This window comes from Castor canadensis, chromosome 2, assembly GCF_047511655.1.
Source record: "Castor canadensis chromosome 2, mCasCan1.hap1v2, whole genome shotgun sequence".
Classification (NCBI taxonomy): Eukaryota; Metazoa; Chordata; class Mammalia; order Rodentia; family Castoridae; genus Castor; species Castor canadensis.
In genome coordinates, this window is record NC_133387.1 from 187423268 (window position 1) to 187433868 (window position 10601).

A 10601-nucleotide genomic window follows, 5' to 3' on the forward strand; every position below is an offset into this window, starting at 1 on the left:
AAACACTTCTTTAAATTAGAATGCCAACTAATAACTGCAGAAGGGAAATGGAATCTTAATAATAATTAACTCAGCCAAGAAGCGTTTATGGATGCTTAAAAGTGGTTGGTGAAAGTTTGATGAGGAACATTATACCAATATTTATTAATTATAAAGATTCAAGAAAAACTGCACTTTCCAGAGCTGGCAGACAGCCCTTTAATCAAAGGATGAAAGTTAACATCACGAGCATGGGAGTTGTACGGAATGAGACAGGGCAAATTGAGGAGACACAGGGCTCTTCTCTTACAGTTCCGCTCAAAATTCATAGCTTGAATCTGCTCAGGAGGAAACAGGAAACGATCCCAGATCATGGCACATTCTGCAAAAAGGCAAAAATGAAATCTTCAAGAAGTCAAGAAAACACTGACAAACTGTATCAAACAAAAGGAGACCAGAAACTGACAACTCACGGTGACATGATTCTGGATCGCATCCTTTTGTTCCAAGGAACAGTTCGGGGATAACTGATGAAGCTAAGAGGAGTTATGTGGATGAAATGGTACAATGTGCCAGCGTTGGTTTCCTGATTTGCTTGTGTTGCGATTAAGTGTCCTTGTTTATAAGAACCACACACTAAATATTCAAGGGCGAAGAAGAATCATGTAAGCAACTTACTCTCAAAGGGTTGTGTGAGTGGGAATGGGAAAGGGAAGTTCTTCCTACTTTCCTTCCAGTTTTGCTTCTCAGCTTCTCTTTATGCAAAGGTTTAACTTGAGGTGACGATTGACATGGTATTCTTGCCACACAGTTGAGTGAGCCATGACTCTAAGTCAGTCCTCGTGGGAGATGCTTCCCCTCCCTTTTCTTTGCACTGCCTCATATGCCCATCTGTTACTGGAAGGCCATTGGTAATGATGTGTAATACAGGTACGTTACAACCTTCATTAACTAATTTAACAACACTCTGCTGATCCTGCCCATTACAGCTCTTGCCTGATGAATCCTGCCTTGATGGGAAAGATTTTGTGTGAGTGATTTAGCTTCAGAGTATTTCGGCCGCGTCCTTGATGGGCTGCTGGCTCAGGTGTCTTGGCTTTTTGTTACAGCTCTAAATTTACTTTGTTTACTCACTGCTTTTGGACTTAGTATTGTCCTTACCCTCACCTTTAACTTTTCATGAAAAGTGTCTCCTCTCACTCTGCTTAAATAGAGCACTTCTCCTCCCAGAGAGAGACTTTTACTAATGTTGTATCTGATCATTCTTCTTGCACATCTTCTAAGGCAGGGTGGGTATTGGGCTGAATCTCACTCAGGTCCTTCAAGTAGATCAGTATATTTAAGACAAGAACCTGGAGTCCTGAGTGGCTAGGCATTCGGGCTCCTTAAGTAATAACACAGGAAACGTGAGCCAAGGCTTCATCTGAGGTTTAACTGTGCCACTCTCTGACAGCACCTTAGGCCAGAGGCACCATTAAGAGAGACTCTAGAAAGATACTGTTTTCAGAAGCCCCTCTCCACAGTTCCATGAGCCCCTGCACTATGTTTCCCCATTATTTCCAAGTAAGATGTGGAACCTCTTAGATGGCCCAGTGTCTTTTGGAAGAAGCAGGGGGAGAGGGTTTATTATGCAAACATAATAAGGAAGTGTTTATTATGCAAACAGCAACTGAGTTATGTGTCCTTTAAGACTACTAAATAGTTTTTAATTACTGCTATATCAGTAAATCCCATAAATATGCAAATGCAATTAGTTCACAAAATAGGCCTTAAATATCTTTATTCCTCTCCAACAAAGTTCTTTGAAGTTAATCGCTAACTCTCTTTGTTCACTCCCTTGGCAGTCGTGCTAAAATTGACAGGAATTTTGACAGATGTACATATTCAGGGAGAACAAAATTTTCTGAGCACATCTGGTCAGGCTGGAGAAAGAAAACAGAATGGACACTCTAGCCAAATTCAAACATTTAATGAGTAAAAAGTCTCATATGTAATTTCTTACTCTGTGGTGGTATCCTCTGAAATTAATATCAAGCTAACCACTGAGACAGCACTTCAAGTCCAATTCCAAACTCCACATTTGATTTTCCTCTGGCTCAGAATTTCTTGTTTAATTATAATGAATGTTTTCTGGTGCCAAGTGAATGAATGAATGAATGAATGGAGACTCCATGGCTCTGATGGTCATGGTTTATGTGTCCTGGCTTCCTATGGGAAGTCACAGCCCACAGCATCTGAGGCCCCAGGCCTTGGAATCAGACACACCTCATTTTTCCACTCAACTCTATCACTTACTAGATGCTCTTGGCCTTAACCAAATGACTTCCAGTTTCTAAGCCTTAATTTTCATATTTATAAAAAACGGCATTATCAACATTGGGTTGTCTTCTATGCCTATGTAACAAGTTACCGCAAACTTAGTGGCTTAAAACAGAACTCGTTAGCTCCATTTTGTAGGTCAGAAGTCCAGATACAGTATGGATGGATTCTCTGTTCAAGGCAAAGTCCCATAGGGATGTGCTAGAGCCAGTGTATACCATTCCCAACTCTGTTCAGTGGCATCAAGTTGGTAGTTGAAAATCAGCCATGATGGGAGAATTTGCCATACGGAGATCAGCAAACCTTACAAAGCAGGTAGCTCCTATCAGCTGGTCACTCAACATGCAGTTTAGTGACAGCCCAGCTACTGCCTTGACATTACCTTGTATACCCCTTTCATCCTGCTCTAATGCAAGTATGTTGTATTTGTTCACTGTTCGCTCTCTCCTACAAGTCTGTGAATACTATGAAGACAAAGCATAGTTGTCTTGCTCTTCTCTATATCTCCAGCATAGATCTGGGCACCTACTGAATGCTTATTAATATTTCAGGAGGATGGAAGGAAGAGTTAACAAATGAACAAAAAAGAATTGAGGTTTATGCAAGAAAGGGGCAACCCAGAGGGACCTACTTTCTTATAACCACATGCAACATGCTATCCTTGCACCACCCTCCTCACAAAGGGTGAGGGAATGATGGCTTGTGTTCAGATCACGATTGCATCTATTTGGTTGGCTCCAGAACCGATGAGCAAGCAGTGCAAAGAAAAAGCATGAGGCATAGATAAACTTGGATTCTGACTCCCTTTGATTCTCTCAGAGGCTGCCAATGTTCAGAGGTCTGTAGTCCCTAAGACGTCCCTAAAAGCTGAAGGAAGATAGAACTTAGAAGAAACTTGAAAGAATATAAATATCTGTCCCTTCTATGTATGTTGTCAATTGTATCAGTGCCAATAAACTATTTAGAGTAAAATGGCAGGCAGTCTTGGAAAGCCATTTGTTCCATACAGAATAGGGGCCAGGAAGTCTTGCTGTACCAGCACTGGCGAATCTCTCCTGATCTGTGGTTTACTGTAGGGGCCTGTACTTTTCCATTTAGGCTCTTGAGGAGCTTTCTGCAAATGGGTATATAGATATGGTCAATCACGATAGCCAGTAAATATTCTGATTTGGGTCCCAGTTTCTGGATATTTCCATCTCTCCTGTGGACTTAAGGTGGAACAAGGTCTTTGAGCTTTTAGGGATTGTTTTATTTATTTACCCATTCATCCACTCACTCTGAGGGGAATTGTGGTAGACATTGGTGTTGAAACAGAAGAAAGCTCAAGGGACTTGGGATGGAGATGACAGATAAACCCAATACATGAGACAAATGCCAATGGATGGACGAACTAGAGAAGATGGAGGCAAATAGAGGAGCCCAAACTTGGGAGGCATGGGTAGAAAGAGCCATTTCACAAATGGCATCTGTGCTGAGTAGAGTTAGCTTGGTGAGGAGAGGAAAATGGAACTCCCAGGAGAAGGAATGTCAGGATGATGAATGAGAGTAAACTGCCTTCCAGGGGGTGCACAAGCCTCACTTTGTAAAATTAGGGGCACATAATTCCAGATACACATGAGTTGAATAAACTCACAAGTTCATGATACAGAGTGTTAAGGGAGTTTAAAATAGGAAAGTGAAATATTGGATAAGTCTGTATAAGTGCTGTCATTATAAAGCTGTCTCCAAATGGTCTGTAGCAATTATTCTAAAATGCACAACAGCTGTATTTGTCCCCTTTCTGCCATTGCTGAAATTTACACTGTCATTGCTCCAGGAGGAAGGCTTGGCACTAATGATAGGCTGGCTGACTATGGCTGGAGTGTGACAGACCTCTAGTTAGTCTTTAAAGATTGGGAGCAGAGTGGAGAACTACAAAGCTCCCAGAAAACCATTTTGTGTCTGCGAGTGTAGTCAGAGCGCCACCTTGTGGCAGATGTTATGCCTGCCTAAAATTCTTTGCAGCCGGAAAACTACCACCAACTTATTACAAAATTATATTATACAGTTTATTCAATTTTAGGTGGCTTGAAAGTCATAGAACTCTATTCTATTTTTATTTACTCTTAATTTCACTGTTTGGGTTCCTCAACCCAGCTCACACCAACCTGTCAAGTCTGTTCCCACTCACCTCACAGCTGTCACCTAGTTCTCTCATGCTCTCCTCTTCACTCTTGCACCTCCAAACTCTTGCTCCCTAGGGGCTTTCAAGTTTCCTCAGTGACTTTTTAAAGAGCAACTCCCCTACTCCCCTACTCAGAGCAGTAATAAGTAAAGTCTTGGTTTTCTACTTCTGTATGGAACGGTATTATTAAAAGACATATCAAAATTTAACATAGAAAAAAGGGGTAAAATTCTACAATGTTCTTTGATTTAGATTGAGTCCCCCCGAAGCATACCTGTGATCAGGATTTGTGTGCCAAGGATTTATTGCAGAAGTATTTACAGTAGAAATTGGGAGGCCTAAACCTACAGGGCAAGCTAACAGTGAAAGCTATGCACAGGGCCCGGCTTGCACAGTGACTCAGTCCTTTTGGTCTAGGGGGCATGAAAGGGATGGGGGAGGATGAGGGCACAGAGGGTAAACTACCAGATGTTTCCTGATCTTTTCCTGGGCAGGCAAAGCTTTAATGGTCCAAGAGAAGTTTCTAGCAAGAGTCCTAAAGATAGACCTGGGAAGCAATAGCACACACAAGCCCAGAGGGGCCAGGTGCCAGTGGCTCAGGCCTATAATTCTAGCTACTCAGGAGGCAGAGATCAGGAGGATCGCGGTTCAAAGCCAGACTAAGCAAATAGTTTGTGAGTCCCTATCTCAAAAATACCCATCACAAAAAGGGCTGGTGGAGTGGCTCAAGGTGAAGGCCCTGAGTTCAAGCCCGGTACCGCACACAAAAAAAAAGTCCAGAGGGAAGAAGAGAACAGTAATAGAAATAGATTTGGTAAGACCATGAAAGGCTTTCACTGTAGAGGATTTGAAGGCACATGAGAAGCCTTGAGTTTCTTTTTCTTTGAGAAGACAGTTAATTTCCAAAGGAACCCAATGAGCAACATTCATTTGCTGATTGATTGATCAATTGATTGATAGAAGCAGAGTCTTGCTATGTATCTCCGGCTGACCTCAAACTCACTATGTAACTCAGACTGGCCTAGAATTCAAAATCCTCCTGCTTCAGCCTCCAGAGTGCTAATGATCAAATTTCTCAAAGCTTAATTACATAAAAATATAATTAGCTATTTTCAAATTAATACTCTCCCTCCTGAAGAAACCTCTTCTCCCCCCCAAAAAAAAGTTTTTATGGTGATTTTGCTATAAATTTCAGCAGAAACACATGCTTCCTAACTTGACCACATCCTTTAACATTAAAATATTAAATCATGTTTAAATATTAAATCATAAATATTAATTCTGAAATCTAAGTTTGCAAACTCTAAACAAGGAATTTGCAACCCTAGCAACACATTAGGATCATCTGAGGTCTTTAAAATCTTTTTCAAAATAACCTGGAGCTGGGCTCATACCTAGCTACTCAGGAGGCTGAGATTAGGAGGGACACAGTTCAAGGCCAACCCAGGCAACAATTCACAAGACTCCATCTTGAAAATAACCAGATCAAAATGGGCTGGAGGTGTGGCTAAAGTGGTAGAGCTCCTGCTTTGCAAGCACCAAGCCCTCAGTTCATACCCCACTCCCAACAGCTTCTGACACTATAGCATAGGACAGGGACCAGATATGGACATGTGTTTGAAACTGTGCAAGTGACTCTGAAAATCACAGTCTTAAACCAAAGCAGTCTTACTTGTGGATGGATAGAATGAATTTCCATTCATTCAACTACTAAATTCAAATTCAATTCTTATAAAAGGACCCTTTGGAGATGTCTGCCTGTCTTCATTTGCCTTCTGATAGGATCACCTTTTTTACTTTTTTTTTTTTTATTATTCATATGTGCATACAAGGCTTGGGTCATTTCTTCCCCCTGCCCCCACCCCCTCCCTTACCACCCACTCCACGCCCTCCCTCTCCCCACAACCCCCTCAATACCCAGCAGAAACTATTTTGCCCCTATTTCTAATTTTGTTGTAGAGAGAGTATAAGCCATAATAGGAAGGAACAAGGGTTTTTGCTAGTTGAGATAAGGATAGCTATAAAGGGCATTGACTCACATTGATTTACTGTGCGTGGGTGTTACCTTCTAGGTTAATTCTTTTTTTTTTTTTTAATTTTTTAATTTTTTTAATTTTATTATTCATATGTGCATACAAGGCTTGGGTCATATCTCCCCCTTGCCCCCACCCCCTCCCTTACCACCCACTCCGCCCCTCCCTCTCCTTCCCACCCCCTCAATACCCAGCAGAAACTATTTTGCCCTTATCTCTAATTTTGTTGTAGAGAGAGTATAAGCAATAATAGGAAGGAACAAGGGTTTTTGCTGGTTGAGATCAGGATAGCTATACAGGTAGCTGACTCACATTGATTTCCTGTGCGTGTGTGTTACCTTCTAGGTTAATTCTTTTTGATCTCACCTTTTCTCTAGTTCCTGGTCTCTTTTCCTATTGGCCTCAGTTGATTTTAAGGTATCTACTTTAGTTTCTCTGCGTTAAGGGCAACAAATGCTAGCTAATTTTTTAGGTGTCTTACCTATCCTCACTCCTCCCTTGTGTGCTAAAGCTTTTATCATGTGCTCAAAGTCCAATCCCCTTGATCTGTTTGCCCTTGATCTAATGTCCACATAAGAGGGAGAACATAAGATTTTTGGTCTTTTTGGACCAGGCTAACCTCACTCAGGATGATGTTCTCCAATTCCATCCATTTACCAGCAAATGATAACATTTCGTTCTTCTTCATGGCTGCATAAAATTCCATTATGTATAGATACCACATTTTCTTAATCCATTCGTCAGTGGTGGGCATCTTGGCTGTTTCCATAACTTGGCTATTGTGAATAGTGCCGCAATAAACATGGGTGTGCAGGTGCCTCTGGAGTAACCTGTGTCACATTCTTTTGGGTATATCCCCAAGAGTGGTATTGCTGGATCAAATGGTAGATCAATGTCTAGATTTTTAAGTAGCCTCCAAATTTTTTTCCAGAGTGGTTGTACTAGTTTGCATTCCCACCAACAGTGTAAGAGGGTTCCTTTTTCCCCGCATCCTCGCCAACACCTGTTGTTGGTGGTATTGCTAATGATGGCTATTCTAATAGGGGTGAGGTGGAATCTTAGTGTGGTTTTAATTTGCATTTCCTTTATTGCTAGAGATGGTGAGCATTTTTTCATGTGTTTTTCGGCCATTTCAATTTCTTCTTTTGAGAAAGTTCTGTTTAGTTCACGTGCCCATTTCTTTATTAGTTCATTAGTTTTGGGAGAATTTAGTTTTTTAAGTTCCCTATATATTCTGGTTATCAGTCCTTTGTCTGATGTATAGTTGGCAAATATTTTCTCCCACTCTGTGGGTGTTCTCTTCAGTTTAGAGACCATTTCTTTTGATGAACAGAAGCTTTTTAGCCTTATGAGGTCCCATTTATCTATGCTATCTCTTAGTTGCTGTGCTGCTGGGGTTTCATTGAGAAAGTTCTTACCTATACCTACTAACTCCAGAGTATTTCCTACTCTTTCCTGTATCAACTTTAGAGTTTGGGGTCTGATATTAAGATCCTTGATCCATTTTGAGTTAATATTGTTATAGGGTGATATACATGGATCTAGTTTCAGTTTTTTGCAGACTGCTAACCAGTTTTCCCAGCAGTTTTTGTTGAAGAGGCTGCTATTTCTCCATCGTATATTTTTAGCTCCTTTGTCAAAGACAAGTTGGTTATAGTTGTGTGGCTTCATATCTGGGTCCCCTATTCTGTTCCACTGGTCTTCATGTCTGTTTTTGTGCCAGTACCATGCTGTTTTTATTGTTATTGCTTTGTAATATAGTTTGAAGTCAGGTATTGTGATACCTCCTGCATTGTTCTTTTGACTGAGTATTGCCTTGGCTATTCGTGGCCTCTTGTGTTTCCATATAAATTTCACAGTAGATTTTTCAATCTCTTTAATGAATGTCATTGGAATTTTGATGGGAATTGCATTAAACATGTAGATTACTTTGGGGAGTATCAACATTTTTACTATGTTGATTCTACCAATCCATGAGCATGGGAGATCTCTCCACTTTCTATAGTCTTCCTCAATCTCTTTCTTCAGAAGTGCATAGTTTTCCTTGGAGAGGTTGTTCACATCTTTTGTTAGGTTTACACCTAGGTATTTGATTTTTTTTTGAGGCTATTGTAAATGGAATTGTTTTCATACATTCTTTTTCAGTTTGCTCATTGTTAGTGTATAGCAATGCTAATGATTTTTCTATGTTGATTTTATATCCTGCTACCTTGCTATAGCTATTGATGATGTCTAGAAGCTTCTGAGTAGAGTTTTTTGGGTCTTTAAGGTATAGGATCATGTCATCTGCAAATAGGGATATTTTGACAGTTTCTTTACCTATTTGTATTCCTTTTATTCCTTCTTCTTGCCTAATTGCTCTGGCTAGGAATTCCAGTACTATGTTGAATAGGAGTGAGATAGTGGGCATCCTTGTCTGGTTCCTGATTTTAGAGGGAATGGTTTCAGTTTTTCTCTGTTAAGTATAATGCTGGCTGTAGGTTTGTCATATATAGCTTTTATAATGTTGAGGAACTTTCCTTCTATTCCTAGTTTTCTTAGAGCTTTTATCATGAAATGATGTTGGATCTTATCAAAGGCTTTTTCTGCATCTATTGAGATGATCAAGTGGTTTTTGTCTTTGCTTCTGTTAACATGGTTTATTACGTTTATTGATTTTCGTATGTTGAACCACCCCTGCATCCCTGGGATGAAGCCTACTTGGTCATGGTGAATGATCTTTTTGATGTGTTGTTGAATTCGGTTTGCCATTATTTTGTTGAGGATTTTTGCATCAATGTTCATTAAGGAGATTGGCCTATAGTTCTCCTTTGTGGAGGTGTCTTTGCCTGGTTTTGGGATAAGTGTAATACTGGCTTCATAAAATGTGTTTGGCAGTTTTCCTTCCCTTTCTATTTTGTGAAACAGTTTAAGGAGGGTTGATATCAGTTCTTCTTTAAAGATCTGATAGAATTCAGCAGAGATTCTATCAGGTCCTGGACTTTTCTTTTTGGGGAAACTCTTGATTTCTGCTTCAATTTCATTTTGTGTTATAGATCTATTCAGGTGATTAATTTCCTCTTGGTTCAGTTTTGGATGATCACATGTATCTAGAAATCTGTCCATTTCTTTAAAATTTTCAAGTTTATTTGAATATAGGTTCTCAAAGTAGTCTCTGATGATTTCCTGGACTTCCATGGTGTTTGTTGTTATCTCCCGTTTTGCATTCCTGATTCTACTAATTTGGGTTTTTTCTCTCCTCATTTTAGTTAGGTTTTCCAGGGGTCTATCAATCTTGTTTATTTTTTCAAAGAACCAACTTTTTGTTTCATTAATTCTTTGTAAGGTTTTTTTGGTTTCTATTTCATTGATTTCAGCTCTTATTTTTATTATTTCTCTCCTTCTGTTTGTTTTGGGATTTGCTTGTTCTTGTTTTTCTAGGAGTTTGAGATGTATTATTAGGTCATTGATTAGGGATCTTTCAGTCTTTTTAATATATGCACTCATGGCTATAAACTTTCCTCTCAGGACTGCCTTAGCTGTGTCCCATAGGTTCTGGTAGGTTGTGTTTTCATTTTCATTGACTTCCAGGAACTTTTTAATTTCCTCTTTTATTGCATCGATGATCCATTCTTCATTAAGTAATGAGTTATTTAGTTTCCAGCTGTTTGCATGTTTTTTGTCTTTACTTTTGTTGTTGAGTTCTAGTTTTACTGCATTGTGATCAGATAGTATGCATGGTATAATTTCTATTTTCTTACATTTGCTGAGGCTTGCTTTGTGCCCTAGGATATGATCTATTTTGGAGAAGGTTCAATGGGCTGCTGAGAAGAATGTGTATTGTGTAGAGGTTGGATGAAATGTTCTGTAGACATCAACTAGGTCCATTTGATCTATTGCATATTTTAGATCTTGGATTTCTTTATTGATTTTTTTGTTTGGATGACCTATCTATGAATGATAATGGGGTGTTAAAGTCTCCCACAACCACTGTGTTGGCGTTTATATATGCTTTTAGGTCTTTCAGGGTATGTTTGATGAAATTGGGTGCATTGACATGGGGTGCACACAGATTGATGATTATTATTTCCTTTTGGTCTATTTCCCCTTTTATTAGTATGGAATGT